Source organism: Schistocerca nitens, chromosome 2 (assembly GCF_023898315.1).
Source record: "Schistocerca nitens isolate TAMUIC-IGC-003100 chromosome 2, iqSchNite1.1, whole genome shotgun sequence".
Classification (NCBI taxonomy): Eukaryota; Metazoa; Arthropoda; class Insecta; order Orthoptera; family Acrididae; genus Schistocerca; species Schistocerca nitens.
Window position 1 is genome coordinate 836,251,611 of NC_064615.1, and position 19,680 is coordinate 836,271,290.

The following is a 19,680-nucleotide window of genomic DNA, read 5'->3' on the forward strand; positions in this document are numbered from 1 at the left end:
GAGTGTGACATAACATAGAATAAACCCAGCAAACACTCTAAGTACGACGCAATAAATCACGTGAAAATTTGATTAAAAAGACTCAGGAAACGTCTTTTACAGCAAAAAATACAAGTCTTCTTCAGCCCCCCACATCAGTATCCCGAAGATATCGCGGAGACAAAATAAGCAAAATACAGCAGGCACAGAGTACAAGTAGTCATTCTTCCCAAGCTAGATCAATGAATCGAAAGGGAACATGGCTAAATACATCATATAATAAAAACTACCCCCTGCTACAGAAACTTCACAGTTTTAAGACTTCTCCCGTACTATTTATTGATGTGTAATTGATTATTATTTGGTACTGTCGGGCTAGTTGGAAAATTAGACATCGGACATTCATAAGTGACCAATTATTCGAAGGGCGAACTTACTCCCAAGGTACATCAGCCTTTAGCTAACGTTCTGACCGTGAGCCTACAGCGCATGCCCTATCTATTCTCTCACACTATAATTTATTCCATTCCTGAATGTTCTAAAAAATGACGAAGGTAAGCACTTTTCTACGACACTCTTTTTTGCTCATCTGTCATGAGCTTATATGAACTTACCGATGCCTTTTCATTATATAATGTTTTCCTCGATACGAAATTAATTCTGAGATTCAAAATTTTCAGTTTGCTCACACACAAATGCGTCCTACTCGCATGATGGTTCTTGTGCGAATCTCTATATTCTTTCCACAACTTTGTATTGTATTGTATTTAGATGGGGAACTAGAAACGACGGAGAGATGTCGTCCTCGCCATAGCCCTCAGTGGTTCACAACCCCACTACAGGCTACAGCAGTCAACTCACCCCACCGCCGTCCCACACCGAACCCGGGTTTATTGTGCGGTTCGGCCCCCAGTGGATCCACCTGGGAACGTCTCACATCATATGAGTGTAACCTCAATGTTTGCGTGGTAGAATAATTATGGTGTACGCGTACGTGGAGAAAGTGTTTGCAAAGTGAGGAGTACTGTGCCAAATTCTGTCCAGTTGGCGTGTTAGATCGTCAGAATACCGAGCTACATTGTATGTTGGCGGATCCTGCCCGTAATTCTCCAGTCCGCAGCTCGTGGTCTAGTGGTTTGCGTTGCTGTTTCTGGATCACGGGGTCCCAGGTTCGATTCCCATCTGGAATGGGGATTTTCCCTGCCCTGGAACTGGGTGTTTGTGTTGTTCTCATCATTTCATCATCATAATACTTGACACTGGTTAGACTGGACTGTGTAAAAATTGGGACTTCGTACGGGTGCTGATGACCACGCAGTCGAGCGCCCCACTAATCAAACATCATCATCATCGTAATTCTCCAAACGTTCACAGTTGGGGAAAGAACCGGCGACCTTGCTGGAAAATGTAGGGTATGGCAAGCACGAAAACAAGCAGTAAAAACACTCGCCATGAGCGGGTGGGCATTATTTGGGACTGAAATCTCAAAAATGGCTCTGAGCACTATGGGACGAAACATCTATGGTCATCAGTCCCCACTGAAATCTCATTTGAGTGGAATAGAATGATGTTCAATAATGAGTACCGCTTCGAACTGAGCCTCAGTGCCCAGCGAAGGCGTGTCTGAAGACACCCCAGACAGCGATGGGATACCAGTTCTATTCCCTGTCTTGTTGCCCTTCGTGGCAAGCCATCCTGGGCTTACACTGCAACAAGATAATGCCCGCCGGCACATAGTGAGAGTTTATACCGTTTATCTTCGTGCCTGACGAACCTTACCTTAGACAGCAATGTCGCTGAATCTCTCTCCCATAGCTAATCTTTGGTGCATTATGGGCAAGGCCCTCCAACTATCTCAGGATTCTGAAGATCTAACTCGCCAATTGCACAAAATCAGGCATGATATCCCTCATCCAACAACTCTATCGATCAATGTTAAGCCGAATAACTGCTTGCATAAGAAGCAGGGGCAAACCAATGTGTTACTGAGCTGTGAAGCTCTTTCTTTTGAATAAATCATTCAATTTTTCTGACAACGTAATCATTCGTCTATCTGTATATGTACATTACATCCACCGATTTCCGTCCCATTCGGATAATTTCTTCGTGGAGAGCCTTTTTTTTGTCTTGGAGTTTATTTTCAGTAAGAATAAGTCTAGGTTCCAATGACAGTATAAGCCTTATTGACGTGTTTCCCCTTCTTTAGGCATCTTCAGAATTTAGTTAATTCTGGTAAGCTGAAACATAAATACTGGAATACAAATTGTAGTGGGCGTGAATATATTACATGATCTTCGCCGAAGGTGCATAAAAAAATTTTGGCTATTTGTGACTAAAGCCTTACCTGCAGTTCCTAAATAGATTCTGAAGAAGCCCCAAAAAGAGGAAACGCATCACTAAAGCTCCTCCTGTCGTTGAACCTATACTGTTTTCCTCACTGAAATCGTGGCACTTACAGCTGAAACCACACACTGAAGATTAGATCTAGAAAACTTCGATATTGTGGGGGCTGTTCATGACTATGTTTTACACGCCGTTTTAAATATTCCCAGGCACTGAGGTCGGGTAATTTAACGGACTAGTAGCGGTGCAAAGGGAGCCTGTGTGTTCAATTACCGCATAAATTTTGAAAAAAAAAATCATCAGCAATGGCGACTGAAGGCTTCCGGCATAAAATGTCACCCTCATTCTGCCAACGGCCTTGTTGAACAAGAGCGGAGGAGCGGATAGAAGTTCAGGGCACTCTCTTGCCCTTGGGTGGGAAACTGCCCCTAGAAGGCAAAAAGCTATGATCAACGACAGTTCGATTCAGAAGGGAGTGGAAACTGCTGAATTAAAGACACATAATGGACACCCAAAGGGCATGTGGCCTGTAACTGAAAAAGTGTCATGGAGACTTCTCCATTGGCAAAAGATTCCAGACTAGTCACCTGTTCCGATTTCCGGGTGGGGACTGCCAAGGGGGAGATGACCATGAGAGAAAGATTGAAAAACCAACGAAAGGATAACCTTCTACGAATCGGGGCGCGGAATAGCAGAAGCTCGAACGTGGTAAGGACGCTAGAAAATCGTAAAACGGAAATTCAGAGGCTCATTCTAGGTATAGTGGGGCTCAGGGAAGTGAAATGGAAAGAATACAAGGATTTCTTGTCACCTAATAGCATAACATCAACAATAGCAGAAAATGGTATAATGGGAGTAGGATTGTTATGAATAGGAAGAAGGGGAAAAGTGAGTTACTGTGAACAGTTCAATGACAGTGTTGTCCTCATCAGAATCGACAACAGGCCAACATCGGCAACGATAGTTCAAGTACAAGTGCCTACATACCAAGCAGAAGATGAGGAGATAGAGGAAGTGTATGTGGATACTGAATGGGAAATTCAGTACGTAAAAGGAGATGAAAAACTTGTAGTCATGGGAGATTGAGGTTGTATGGGAAGGAGAAGAAGAAAGGGATACCGGAGGATATGGACATTTTAGTACGAATGAGAGAGGGGAAAGACTAACTGAGTTCTCCAAACAATTTCAGGTGGTAATACCGGAAACTCTGTTCAAGAATCACAAGAGGAGGAGGTACATTTGCAATAGGCTTGGAGATACGAGAATATTTCATTTAGATTACATCAAGGGCAGGCAGAGATTACGAAAACAGATGCTGAATTCTAAGGCGTGCCCTGGAATAGTTACAGACTCAGATCACAATTTATTAGTGATGAATAGTAGGAGACTTCTGTTGGCCAGAAGTACCCTTTTCTCCAGTGCCAGTCTACTTTTTATGTCCTCCTTGCTCCGTCCGCCATGGTTTCTTTTCCTGCTGAGGTAGAGATAAGTCAGAAAGAACAACGCCCAAAGAAGTGAATACGAAAGTACTCAGGAATGAAGATATATTGCGATAATGAGCAGCACAGTACAAAGTTCAGTCGAATAGAAATGGATATCTTTCAAAAGAGCAATCACAAAAGCTGGAAAGAAAAAGATAGACAGAAAGAAGACAACACAAAAACGTTCCGGAAAATTCAGAGATACAAAGTCACTTAGGAATGAAATAAATAGGGAGTGCAGGGAAGCTAAGGCGAAACGGCTGCGTGAAAAATGTGAATAAATCGAAGGAGAAATGATTGCCGGGATGATTGACTCAGCATATAGAAAAGTCAAAACAGGCTTCAGTGAAATAAGAAGCAAGGCTGGTAACATTAAGAGCGCAATGAGAACTCCCATGTTAAACTGGTGGAAAGGGTACATTCAAGCCCTCTATGAGGGGAAGACTTGTCTGATAACGTGCTAGAAGAAGAAGAAGGAGTCAATATTGAAGAAACAAAGAATCCAGCATTGGAATCAAAATTTAACATCAAATAAGACACAAGGGATAGATAACATTTCATTAGAATTTATAATCATTGAGGGAAATGTCAACAAAACGTCTATTGACGTTCGAGTGCAGAGTGAATGATACTGACGATGTACCATCACACTTCCGGAGAAACATCATCCACATAATTCTGAAGATTGCAGGAGCCGACAAGTGCGAGAATTATGGCACGTTTAATTTAAAATCTCATGCATCACAGCTGATAATAAAAATAATATACAAAGTAATGGAAGAGAAAATTGAGGATGTGCTAGATGACGATCACTTTGGCTTTAGGAAAGGTAAACACAACCAGAGAGGCAGCTCTGTCGTTACGGTTGATAATGGAAGCAAGACTAAATAAAAATCAAGACACATTCATAGGATTTGGCAACTTGGAAAAAGCGTTCGGCAATGTCAAATGGTGCAACATGTTCGAAATTCGGAGTAAAATACGGGTAAGCTAGAGGGAAAGGCGGATAATACACATCATCTGCAAGAATCAAGAGGAAATAATAAGAGCGGCAGATCAAGAACGAAGTGCTAGATTAAAAAATGGGCGTGAGACAGGGATGTAGTCTGTCACCCCTACTGTTCAGTCAATACATTGTAGAAGCAATTACGGAAATAAAAGAAAGGTTCAAGAATGGGATAAATAATCAAGACGAAATTGTATCAGTGATCAGATTCACTGAAGACACTGGTATCCTGAGTGAAAGTGAATAAGAATTACAGGATCTGCTGTATGGAATGAATATACTAGTGATTACAGAAGAGAGTAAGAAGACGAAAGTAATGAGAAGTAGCAGAAATGAGAACAGCGAGAAACTTAACATCGGGACTGGCGATCACGAAGTAGAGGAAGTTATGAAAGGATATAAGAAGCAGACGGGCACAGGCAAAAAGGGCACTTATGGCCAGCAGAAGTTTCCTAGTATCAAACATAGACCTTAACTTGAGGAAGAAATTTCTGCAAATGTACGTTTGGTGCACAGTATTGTATGGTAGTGAAACACGGACTATGGGAAAACCGGAAAAGAAGGGAATCGAAGAATTTGGAAAATTAGCTAAGAGAGATGTTCAACGAAAGAAGATGTTCCTAGCGTGGAAATATCTTTACATCAAAGTGCAATAAAGCAATTCCTTGATACTAGGCAGGGTTTTAGAAAATGTTACTGGCAATGTAAATGTGCCACAAATACGATAGTACGCTTTTCGCAAAAACAAATTGCTATGTTCCACCAATCTTTAGACGGAGTACGTAAGCACAATTTTATTACATGTTTTGCAAATTCATTTCCTTAATTGTAATAATATTTTAAGCTGTTTCATTCTTTGTATAATAGTTTAATAATTAATTAACGATCGTCTCTGTCAACTAGTTTGTTGACTTACGTATTAACTCGATTCTTCAGATACCGCAAAATAATAAGTAATGTTACATTAATTTAAGAACTTCATGTTAATTTAAGTGTACAGAATCGTCGCCGCTGTTCCAACAAAGATCTTATTTTCACTTTAACAAATACCTGGGAGGTTATGTCCAGGTTATCTAGGTAATTTTCAGATTACCTAGGTAATTTGAGAAATGAAACAATTTTCGACACCTTAACGGATCACTACAGTTAATCTGCACATTATCTAGATAATCTGCAGAATAACTGATTTCAGCACTCCAGCGCTAACATTATATATACGACTGACTGAATCGGAAAAGATAATGCTGAAACTACGATGCAAATAATCTGGCTGTATGTCATGGCTGCCAAATATCAGTGTATGCACTCCATTCCAATTAAATGCTGGGAGCGAAAATTATTTTAAAATACACATCAGTCTAAGTGAGCGGGGAGCAAATTGTAATTACATCTTAAGTTAAATATTAGCTCTTTATTAAAACAGCGTAGCTAGTTTTGAATTATCTATGAAAACAGTTTGATTAATATATGTAACTGATTGCCTGATTTCTTTTACAATGTGATACTGAAACGGATTTGAATTGTACTAGCTAATCAGCTACTTGTTCTATCATAATTGCCACATTCGTCTGCCTGATAGTAATTTGTTTCGAATATATGTACTCAATGAAATACACAGACGTAAAATTTTACAAACAAGGGGACAGTTCGTTACAAAATTAATAAGTAACATTTTTATAACAGACCGAGATCACCTCAGAGAAGAGCATTCCGATGATCATTTCATTAATATCACTTAAGATTTTCTAGCAGCAGTAATGTGATCAATTTAAAATTTCAAATGTATGTATTGTTCTTTCTTCGTCGAAAAACTAAAATAATTGTGGATCTGAAGACCACTTGTTAGATGCTCAAATACAGTTAACAAAATAGCGGTGCACGTTCTATGGAACATGATCAGTTCGTTAAACAATGTACCTGGTAGTTCCGTAAGGGACCGCATCCATTACATAATTGACGCTGAACAAACTCTGGGGTTTTGTAGTACATACGCCTTGCAGTAACACACTTCGAGTCCTCCTCCATAGTGCCACTCGAAGGTAATAAAGGAATGGACAACTAACGATAGCAGTAGAGCTTGTTAGACGAATATTGTCACTCAGGAAGTCCTTCTCATTTGTGGTTGCCAAGGACTGCGTTCACTGTGATGCTGGTTTATAAAATTATAAACTGTTCACTGTCGGGACCTGACAATTGTTCTGATCGTAGGTGCAAATTGACTGCATTCATCTATGTGGGGCAGTCAAATGAAAACGAGACGGATGTAAAAAAACAATATTACACTGAAGAGCCAAAGAAAATTGTACACCTGTCTAATATCGTGTAGGGCCCCCCGCGAGCACGCAGAAGCACCTCTGAACGGCGTGGCATGGACTCGACTAATGTCTGAAGTAGTGTTGGAAGGAACTGACACCATGATTCCCGGGTTCGATTCCCGGCGGGGTCAGGGATTTTCTCTGCCTCGTGATGGCTGGGTGTTGTGTGCTGTCCTTAGGTTAGTTAGGTTTAAGTAGTTCTAAGTTCTAGGGGACTTATGACCACAGCAGTTGAGTCCCATGGTGCTCAGAGCCATTTGAACTGACACCATGAATCCTGTGGTGCCGTTCATAAAACCGTAAGAGTACCAGAGGGCGGGGAGCTCTTCTGAACAGCACGTTGCAAGGCATCCCAGATATGATCAATAGTGTTAATGTCAGAAGAGTATTCCTGGAGCCACTCTGTAGCAATTCTGGAGTCGCATTGTCCTGCTGGAATTGTCACAGTCCATTGGTATGCCCAATTGATATGAATGGATGCAGGTGATAAGAGAGGATGCTTACTTACGTGTCACCTGTCAGAGACGTATCTAGACGTATCAGGGGTCCTATATCACTCCAACTGAACACGCCCAACACCATTAGAGACCGCGCTCTGAGGCGTCTTGTCACGGTCCGCGCGGCTCCCTCTGTCGGAGGTTCGAGTCCTCCCTCAGGCATGGGTGTGTGTGTCGTGCTTAGCATAAGTTAGTTTAAGTTAGGTTAAGTAGTGTGTAAGCTTAGTGACCGATGACCGTGGCAGTTTGGTCCCATAAGACCTTACCATAAATATCCAAAAAACACCATTAGAGATCCTCCACCAGCTTGATCAGTCCCCTGTTGACATACGGGTCCATGGATTGGTGAAGTTGTCTCCATGCCCGTACGATGGTCGATACATTTTGAACCGAGTCTCATCCGACCAGGCAACATCCTTCCAGTCATCAATTGTCCAATGTCGGCGTTGACTGGCCCAGGCGAGGCGTAAAGCTTCATGTTGTCCAGTCATCAAGGGTAGACAAGTGGGCCATCGGCTCCGAAAGCTCACATCGAGGACGTTTCGTTGAGTGTTTGCCCGGTGACACTTGTTGATGGCCCAGAACTAAAATCTGCAACAATTTGTGGAAGGTTGCACTTCAGTCACGTTGAACGATTCTCTTCAGTCGTCATTGGTCCTGTTCTTGCAGGATCTTTTTCCGGCCGCAGCGATGTCGGAGATGTGATGTTTTACCGGATTCCTGATATTCACGGTACATACATGAAATGGTCGTACGGGGAAATCCCCACTTCTCGCTATCTCGGAGATGGTGTACCCCATGGCGCGTGCGCCGACTATAACATCACGTTGAGACTCACTTAAATCTTGCCGTTGTAGCAGCAGTAACCGATCTAACAACTGCGCCAGACACTTGTTGTCCCTTATTGTCTTATGTAGGCGTTGCCGACCGCATCGCCGTATTCTGCCTGTTTACATATCTATCTATTTGAATTAGCATGCCCATACCAGTTTCTTTGGCGCTTCAATGTATTTCAAAAGTAATCACCATAATTGTTAATACATTTATCCCTCTACGAGACGAAACGGTCAATGCTTTCATGGAAAAATGTTTGTCATTCGCCACGGGACCGTTATTCTACCCTAGTATTATCGGATCTCATCGTTCGACGCAGGTCGACTGCCATGGATGGCTTTCTTCAGGGTTCAAAAAAATATGGGAATCGCATGTGAAGCGATCGGGACTGTATGTGGGATGTGTTAGGACTTTCCATCGAAACTTCTGCAGCTCTAATCGAAACAATCTTGGCAACATGTGACCGGGAAATTATTTCAGACAAGAAGTACGGCTGATACCAGTCTACGAGAGGACTTCGAACATCGGTTGGTTGATTTAGGGAAGGGGATCAACTAGCGAGGTCATCAGTCCCATCGAATTAGGGAAGGATCTGCCGGCCGGAGTGACCGAGCGGTTTTAGGCACTACAGTCTGGAACCGCGCGACCGCTACGGTCGCAGATTCGAATCCTACCTCGGGCATGGATGTGTGTGATGCCCTTAGGTTAGTTAGGTTTACTTAGTTCTAAGTTCTAGGGGATTGATGACCTCAGAAGTTAAGTCCCATAGTGCTCAGAGCCATTTGAACCATTTTTAGGGAAGGATCTGGAAGAAAGTCGGCCCTGTGCTGTCAAAGGAACCATACCGGCATTTGCCTGAAGCGATTTAGGGAAATCGCGGAAAATCTCAACCAGTGTGGCCGGACGGGGGTTTGAATCCGAATGTGAGTCCAGTGTGCTAACCACTGCGCCACTTCGCTCGGTGAGAAGACTTCAAAAAGTAAGTTAGACATTAAAATGGTGTGCCAAGTTACTTTTATTGAATGCCGCACTACACTTCAAATTGACACAGATGCATAGCACTATTTTCCAACATATTCACCAAGCTTTTGTAAACAACGGCCGGAGCGTGCTACTAGTCCTTCAGTTCTTCTACGTCAGAAATCAGCCCCTTGATCTCGGAGTAATTCGAGAACCGCTGTGTGCCAAGGTCTGCATTTCCCGATCAGCATCATCCGACGCCTTTGCAGCCTTGGCCAAACTGATGGCACCTTCTCACTATGGCACTGTTCTATTGGAATCTTACAGTCCTGCATACTTCAACTTCGCAGTACATTTCCAGGTACCATGCAGTTTCCCGCTGTGATGCAACTGTCATCCGCACTACCAGAGGACTTGTCTATGGGAAAGATAGAACGTGTGCTCCCTTCCGACAATGCGCATCTCTTGTTGTTCACTCGTCTTAGCGTGGAAAGATGGTGTATTTTAGTTTCCAGGTGCATGTATATTTCGACTTTGCAGAAGCGAGGAAAATTAAATTACAGAACAGCTTGTTAATATCGACGTCTGTCAAGTATAAACTTCCGAGTTACTACGTTCTACGTAGACTCTTTACTTGAAATGTGAGTTTCCAGAAATACACAGTGTTTTATCACCTTTCGTGTGCACATACGAGGTACATATTTGGATGGCAGAGGGCATGTATTGTTCGACTTTCCTTTCAGTTGAGTAGTATTGTTTGGTCCAACCGCCAAAAACGCAGTGTTGTCAGGGTGTTGGCTAACCGAAGTAAGATTGCAATGCTACTCCGTTCGGCTGTATGCTTGTAGTTGTCTTGTGTCGCATTACCATTTCTTCCAAGGAATACGACTGCAAGATGACGCCAGAAATTGTTAATACAGCTTAAAACTTTATAAGGTATGTTATCTACATGATTAGATTCCGCAAAGAGTACCGTGGCGTGTAGATGAGTAGCCGGCAGGGCAGGCGTGGTGAGAGCGGCAGTGGTGGGGGTTACGGGCAGGCGCTGTAGGGGAAATGCCGAGCGGAGGGGAAGTGCCTTTCAAATGGTTCTGAGCGCTATGGGACTTAACTTCTGAGGTCATCAGTCCCCTAGAACTTAGAACTACTTAAACCTAACTAACCTAAGGACATCACACTCATCCATGAACCGAGGCAGGATTCGAACCTGCGACCGTAGCGGTCGCGCGGTTCCAGACTGTAGCGCCTAGAGCCGCTCGGCCACTCCGGCCGAAGTGCCTTTCTAAACGGAAGCCTACGCTCACGTTTTTCTGTGAATATTAAACGGAGACCACGCCACAGTTGCATGGTGACCATTCAACAAGATCTGTCTCCTCTGCTTTGCTTAGTATCTAAAAATATTCCGCTTAAAATGCAGCGGTATTTACGCCTGGCTTGTTTAACATTCGTAACTTTCAGAGAAGCGTCATGAGTCGCGAAATTTGCTATGTTAAAATTTGCTTCATTTGCCAAAACACAACGAAGTTCAGACAGTCTCACCTCACTAATGTGGTGTGCAGACGCAACTGCGAGAGAATTTTGTGACAGCGGTTTTTCAGTGAGGAACTGAGGAAAACTATGGCTTACGAAAACCAACATCCTCCTTAAAAAATAAACGTATAGTGTCTTTATTTATGTTGTTCGGAAACGCACAGAATTTCTTGTTTCAACAGTTATTCATCACCCTTGAAAATTACATTCTTTCATCGAAAAAGTCTGTAGCTAGAGGAATAACACGGTGGATAATGAAATTTTGCGTAATAACCATGTAGCAAAATACCCTGCTTTTTGCGTCATATCATTTGCCAAAATCTCATTTCGATGTCTCAAACCGTTTATGAATTACGAGGAATGTTGTGGATATTTTACTCTCGCTTTATCGCTGGCGCGGAGCGATCGCAAATGTGTGTGCTGAATCAGATCTACAGTATTTTCTCGATATCAAGGACAGAGACCTGCGACCAAGAAAAATTCAACATGTTAGCTGAATTTCATATACAGCTACATATTATATAATATGCACCAAACGCAAAATGATGGCTACCCATGTTTTTCATTGTAAACTTTTCCGAATTTCGCGCAGTATCTTACTTCCACGTAAATATCACATAACAATGACTCTTAACGAAATGATGGGCACATCCTCATGAACTTGTCATATGAAGCTATAAATAACGCAAAAATGAAATTTTTTGCCATCTAGATTCTGTAAAATCGTTTGAGAAAGATTGCAGGGTGTGCGCCTCGATTTGTCATCGCTAACCACCCGAAAGGTGACGAACACTGTCGCCTACCCCTTCCGAACAAACGAATGACTCGGCCAGCGCTTTGGATGAAAACTGGTCACCGTACATCGGCCGCCGTATCCTGCGCATATTCTTAAAGTAGTTTTCTGAAATGATAGTTCGCCTTCTCTTAACAGTCCGAATCTCACTACCGCCCAGAGCACACTTCGTTGTACTCACTTTGCGGATCTTATTACCGAAGTCTGTTCTCCGTAATTTAAATCATTTAACATATTTTAAATACAATAATTGTAAATGCACAATGTGGATGATGTCTCTGTTTCGGTTTATCTTTCCGGTTTTTTAGTTAGCGTTACTTCTGGATGCATAAGAATCGTTTCAATTTTATTTCGTGCACTTTTACGCAACTTTTGCCTACTAACATATTAAAACAAAATTCTCGTTGCATCTTTCCTACAGAACATATACTACCATAAACCATTTGTCTCATGAATATTTTCAAATTAACAGTCGTAAAGAAAGAGAGGGCTTTCTAAGTGCCTGTCTTCTTTACATTATATAATTCTAAGGATAGAAGGAAATATGAAAGTTTGTTTAGGTAATACGTGATTATTTCTAGTTCCCGGATAAATGGGCACGTCTTATTTGGTCGATTATTCACTGAACATCACACTCTTCATCAGAATTCTATCTACATTCAACATATCTGAGGGAAGATTTCTTCAGCACCTGTTTAGAAACTGCGTCAGTGTTGCAGGGATCAGAGATCATGTTACAATGGATAATGTGATTGCACCACAACAAAATATATCGTAAATAGACAAAGGGCAATGTAACTTAATCTTGACTTTCTTTAAGGTGTATCATGCACATATTTACATGGACAAGCTAGACAAAGTTTTGTAGAAGTTTCGTTTTTTCTCTTAAGAAAGTGATACAATTCAATCGTCCCATTTTAATTGTTCCTAGTGTATATGCGCAAATATTTACTCTTGCTTCTTTAAGTTGATGCACGTAAATATTTGTCTTGAGTTACCAGCATGAGATTTTTCACTCTGCAGCAGAGTGTGCGCTGATATGAAACTTCCTGGCAGATTAAAACTGTGTGCCGGACCGACGCTCGAACTCGGGACCTTTGCCTTTCGCGGGCAAGTGCTCTACCAAGAGCTCTTGGTAGAGCACTTGCCCGCGAAAGGCAAAGGTCCCGAGTTCGAGCCTCGGTCCGGCACACAGTTTTAATATGCCAGGAAGTGTCTTGAGTTAGTTTTTCCTTAATTATTCTTATGACAACAAATATTCACACAGCTATCGCTATCGTTTTTACGACATTTTGTCTTAAAGCAGATCTCCAATTTATTTTTGTTCAGAATGTTTGTTTGACTATCCTACCACGACAACATACTGAACTGAATTCGCATAATGTAACAAACAATGCAAGACAAGGATATATTTCACGGGTTCCCTTCAACGTTCATAGGTGATTTTTGTAGTATACAATACAAATATGCTAATGATCACATCTGTATGACAGAAGACGGAATTGGCATCGCTTTGTATAGCGAAATATTTTCTACTGTGAACTGCTTAGCGAACGTTATCAAGTAATTTATAGCTCAGTGTTTTCGTGACCTACCGTGTGTATCATTTCTTACGTCACTCGTTTCTCATTCCCGCATCACAGTTACTGCTGAGGTTTTGTACATGGTAACGAACTTCACACGTACTTCGCTGTTCCACGTAGCATTTATTTTCACACACATTCGCTCATTCACACATAACTATTTTTCTTGTCAATGGGACCCTCCATGTACCTACAACCGTGCTTGTACTGTTAATCGTGGCGTGCACTAGCATCGTTCCCTTAAACCTTTTGTTCCTGAAAAAAAAAAAGACTAAATGCCTATCTACCGTAGGTTAGTCAGCGTAACATGCATACTTCAAACATTTTTCAGCATTGCAGCTTATGACGTAATACTTCTCATACTTCGTGAAATATAGCTCTGGTTTCTCTCTGAGTCGACCACTACTGAAATTATACTTATTACATCAAAACTAATACTACTGAGTCACGCGCTAGGCTTCGCGTTATAACCTTAGATTGTCCAGCATGTCATATTCTTCATTAATAAACTTACTTTCTGCTGATTTTATTTAGTAAATGAAATCACTTGTCTTCCGCGGTATTACACTTGTTATTGTGTTCATAGTGACGAGTGACTTTAGCTTCTGTATGCTAGTCGTGTCTTGTCATGGTACTTCCTGTTGTTACATCTGTTGTCTGTAATGATTTTATAAATTTTTGTATGTAGCGTGGATTTAGTTAGCCTGTGATCTAGCAAAGCTCGGATTTCGTGTAGAAGAGTTCTTTCGTTACCGTTATGATAGAGTCTAGCGTAGTTCGGGTTACTTGTGTAACAATTTTTTTGTAAATAGTCACACTCTGTACCTAGTAAATTTAGTTAGTTCATTAAGCATGTACATATTAGTTATATACCATCCTTTCCCTGTCTTCCTCTCCTTTTTTATTTCCAAGCTTAAAACTAATACATATGTACATTGTCCGTATATAACTCGTCCCTCATTATCGTAACGTATGAAATATATGTTTCTCATTTGGTGAGTCCGAGGGCCTGTCTCATAACCACGGCCACCTCTCTTTTGATAATCCCACGATAACCGAAATTGCTATGCCCGTTATCTGGCGGTAGGGCGTGCGGGTGTCAGCTGTGGTTGTTGTTGTTGTTACCAGGTTGGTTGTTTCCATTGCTTTGAACATTTGACTGTGCATTCGAGTTATCTCCTTGACCTCGGCCATCATCACATGTAAGATCTACAGAGTGCAATACTGAGACAAAATACTCAAGGTCTGTCTCGGGAATAGTGATCAATATTTCTTGTAAATTCAGAGGGAATCTACTTTTCAATATCTTTAACACGGCTACATATGAGATGGACTTACTTCAGTGGCGCGTTTTGTTTATATGTGTCTCGAAACATTTTCGCAGTGCTCCTTGTTTACTGTTGAACGGTTACGGGTTGAACACATCTCGTCGCAATCGTTCCTGAAAACCACTAGACCAAAATTTGTCTAGAAAGGTTTATTAAAACTTTTCACACGTTTTGGCGAAGTTCCGCCACGTCTGCTGTCCAGAGCAATTCATCTCCTTGGGTGAATCCTACCAGGTAGGGTATTTTTTGTGATTCTGTCCAGCTACGTCACGGGACACTTTTATAAAAATTACTGGCTGAACCTTTTTCTACTCTGTAGAAAACACCTGGAATTGGTGATACTTTCAGAGGCTTTCGTCTACCAATATTGATGAAAGAGATGGTCCTGTTCCCAGCGAGTTTGGTACTCACATGTGTGGCCAGAGGGTAATTCATTTGGTTCGTCATTGGCGTCGGCGGTTGATTGTACGTGCCGAAATTTTATTTCATCGGCATCGTGTATCTGCGGAGATGAAAACGTATTTTCTCTTTAATTTTCTAAGTTCTCCTGCATATTTCCTGCATTAATAGTAGTCGTTTCGTTCGAAATAAGTCTTCTAGTGGCCAATTCTGAAAGAATTCGTTGTATGGCAGTTTTTATGCTCGCCTCTGTTTTTTTAATAATTTTACTTTGCTTTTCGGACATCACTTATTCTACTTCGTTTTCTACGTTCGACGCTGCAGTACAAACTTTTACGCGAATGTAGTGTCATTGTCGAATGCCCCCACCCACTTGTTGTTCTAGTTTAATAATCCCAATCTCTTTCGACAGTTTTTTCACTTTGGCAGGGATTTCGTTACAAACTGATTATAGTTTAGAAACGTTCTAGATACGGTATGAGCTAATTAATCATGTACAGTTTGCAAATTGTTTTGTTTTTCAGGCTGCTCGTCTAACCTACGTGTAGTTTTCCTTTGTTCTTCAAGAAATTTTGAAAAATTCTGATCAGAATTTTTCGACATATTTGTCAATCTTTGATCTAAATTGTTCTTCATATCTGCAAACTTTTGATCAAAATTGTTCAATATATGTGTAAATTTTTGATCAAGTTCATCACTGAAATCGTTAGACGTATTTGTAAATAGATTTTTTAAAAATTGCATCATCCGGGTCATGTCGCCTGGCTCAGACGAAGTTATGTTTCCTGATGTTATGGTGTCCTTTTGCCCCTCGTTCTTACGCCATTTCAGGGTCAGCTACAGCGTCTCTTCCGAAACTACTGGGTGAATAAGCACCTTTGTTGACAACTGCGTCAACAGTTCATCTGCTGTCTACACGGACGTACTTCCTAATAACGTGTTTCAGTGGGTTAATTTTTTCCACTTTTCTTATATTTAAGTCGTGGCTGTTGTTCACGTAGCTGTCGTCTTGTTGTTTCGCTCCGTTAGTCTTTTCAATTTGCTCATACACATTATTTATTTCTTTTTCCTTTTATATTTCCATTTACTTCTTCGATTTCTTTTAGTTCCATTTTGTTGCATTTATAGATTTCATTTACGTTAACTGTTGCTTACATTACTGCAAGCTGTATTCAGTTTTCGCTGAAAATTCTAGTATGCTAACTGCGTGTGACGCGATGGCTGCTGCTTTCCTGAGCCCAAACTAAATGGCCTGAAAGTCATTCCCTATTTGAATATTAGTTTTCGCACAAAAGATTATACGAAAAAATGTTGAAATTAATTGGAAATTGCTAAAAAGAAAGAAAACAAGGATCTGTCGATATTGACTCTAATGACAGATATCGTTGATCACGATAATCGATATTACTTTGTCCTACCTTGATTTCCGCTGATTGTGTATTCATGTAAGATTTTGGTTTTTTCTGTAGGGTGTTTCCTCATTTAGTTTTCTTTCAAGTTACTTTCTGGGCATTTGTTTTCCCTTTCCATTTTGTTATTGTCATTTTGCTTGACGATCTCGTAACATGCAACGAAAAAATTCACATCTTTATTATGTGAACTCTCAAATTCATTAAAATAGGCCAAGCAAATTGTACTCACAAAATCCGATAGGCGCAGTTTCTGTAAGGTCGGCACTTATAGTGGTAATGTTGGAGTATTTAACAATCAATTAAATGTTTTAGGTGTCCCTTACAGAAACTGAAACAGCAACGAAAAATTTTCTACGAAGATTTTTATACCATGCTACCATTTATATGAGTGTCCTTTCCAGTTTATTACAGGTACTGATTTTTTGGAAATAGTTAAGGTGGACGGTTTTCCTCTTCATAGCGCAGTCTTCCATCTCTGTAAGTTAATTATGGTCCGAAAAAATGAATATTGCGTTGTTGAACTCATCGATCGGATCGTATTTTTTCGTCTCGCTGTGCTGCGAGTTCTGTGGAGTAGCATCCTTTGCTAGTGTCGGTTGATAAAGAAATTCGTTCAACAACCTTTGTGATCATAAAGACTTTTATATTTTTATATTTTTCCTTTAAAACCGAAGGTTTTATTACAATGCATTGATATGGATGATTCGCTCAACATACTCCGGCAACGACCCGTATATACAGGAAAGAAGCTAAATAAATAAGTAAATAAAAGAAACTGAATGTAGTCTAAATCTTCAGCTTTCGTTTATGACTTCAGAGATATCATATATCCTTAGTTCTTGTGACTACGTACAATTTACCGTAAGTAATTACAAGTAACAAAATTTATCGTAAGAAAAGACAACATTTCTTTTCTCATCCTTTCTAGATACGTTACAGCACCCAAACATGATTTCCAATGCGAGATAGTTCAGAGTTAGGTTTATCTGTAACGATACCCTTGGTCGTTAGCAACAGTGCGTTTCTCGAGAGAATATTTCCACTACCGTTTTACTTAGGTACAGGTGGAACAGTGTTTGTTCTTAAATCGAACAGAAATCGCTTCATACATCGTGCGACAAGTTAACTTTCATGCTTCTTGACGATTCGGTTATTACTGGAAAATGTTGACCTTTGCTTTCGACTTCTCTGTGAGTTTTAATCTTCGTTTATTAGCAATTGCGTGTCCATGTTGTGTTCCTTACACAATCCAGTCCTTGGTGAATAATTCTGATTGTTAAGTTATTGCAGTCTTTGTAAGGAATCATAAAAAAATGGTTCAAATGGCTCTGAGCACTTAGAACTACTTAAACCTAACTAACCTAAAGACATCACACACATCCATGCCTGAGGCAGGATTCGAACCTGCGACCGTAGCGGTCGCGCGGTTCCAGACTGAAACGCCTAGAACCGATCGGCCACAACGGCCGGCAAGGAATCATAATTTCAGGTTTTTTTGTATGTTTCATATCAAATGCAACTCTGCAGCATGCTCCATCATTGTGAATGAGTGTTTCTCATGCAGCTATCTGGTTCGTTAAACTTCACCACAATGTGCATTACAGCTCGCCCTCCCTTCGTCTGCGATATCTGACCGCACGTTGCCTGTAAGAGAGAATTACCGGGAAATACACTCCTGGAAATGGAAAAAAGAACACATTGACACCGGTGTGTCAGACCCACCATACTTGCTCCAGACACTGCGAGAGGGCTGTACAAGCAATGATCACACGCACGGCACAGCGGACACACCAGGAACCGCGGTGTTGGCCGTCGAATGGCGCTAGCTGCGCAGCATTTGTGCACCGCCGCCGTCAGTGTCAGCCAGTTTGCCGTGGCATACGGAGCTCCATCGCAGTCTTTAACACTGGTAGCATGCCGCGACAGCGTGGACGTGAACCGTATGTGCAGTTGACGGACTTTGAGCGAGGGCGTATAGTGGGCATGCGGGAGGCCGGGTGGACGTACCACCGAATTGCTCAACACGTGGGGCGTGAGGTCTCCACAGTACATCGATGTTGTCGCCAGTGGTCGGCGGAAGGTGCACGTGCCCGTCGACCTGGGACCGGACCGCAGCGACGCACGGATGCACGCCAAGACCGTAGGATCCTACGCAGTGCCGTAGGGGACCGCACCGCCACTTCCCAGCAAATTAGGGACACTGTTGCTCCTGGGGTATCGGCGAGGACCATTCGCAACCGTCTCCATGAAGCTGGGCTACGGTCCCGCACACCGTTAGGCCGTCTTCCGCTCACGCCCCAACATCGTGCAGCCCGCCTCCAGTGGTGTCGCGACAGGCGTGAATGGAGGGACGAATGGAGACGTGTCGTCTTCAGCGATGAGAGTCGCTTCTGCCTTGGTGCCAATGATGGTCGTATGCGTGTTTGGCGCCGTGCAGGTGAGCGCCACAATCAGGACTGCATACGACCGAGGCACACAGGGCCAACACCCGGCATCATGGTGTGGGGAGCGATCTCCTACACTGGCCGTACACCACTGGTGATCGTCGAGGGGACACTGAATAGTGCACGGTACATCCAAACCGTCATCGAACCCATCGTTCTACCATTCCTAGACCGGCAAGGGAACTTGCTGTTCCAACAGGACAATGCACGTCCGCATGTATCCCGTGCCACCCAACGTGCTCTAGAAGGTGTAAGTCAACTACCCTGGCCAGCAAGATCTCCGGATCTGTCCCCCATTGAGCATGTTTGGGACTGGATGAAGCGTCGTCTCACGCGGTCTGCACGTCCAGCACGAACGCTGGTCCAACTGAGGCGCCAGGTGGAAATGGCATGGCAAGCCGTTCCACAGGACTACATCCAGCATCTCTACGATCGTCTCCATGGGAGAATAGCAGCCTGCATTGCTGCGAAAGGTGGATATACACTGTACTAGTGCCGACATTGTGCATGCTCTGTTGCCTGTGTCTATGTGCCTGTGGTTCTGTCAGTGTGATCATGTGATGTATCTGACCCCAGGAATGTGTCAATAAAGTTTCCCCTTCCTGGGACAATGAATTCACGGTGTTCTTATTTCAATTTCCAGGAGTGTATTTAGTATAGTGTAATCCCCGATCAATCGACATGAAGTTCAGTAGTTAGGTTTCCCTTGCACGTTTTTTGTTGAGACAGAAACTAGGGCTAAAATTTCATTTAATATTTATGAAACTTAAGACTGT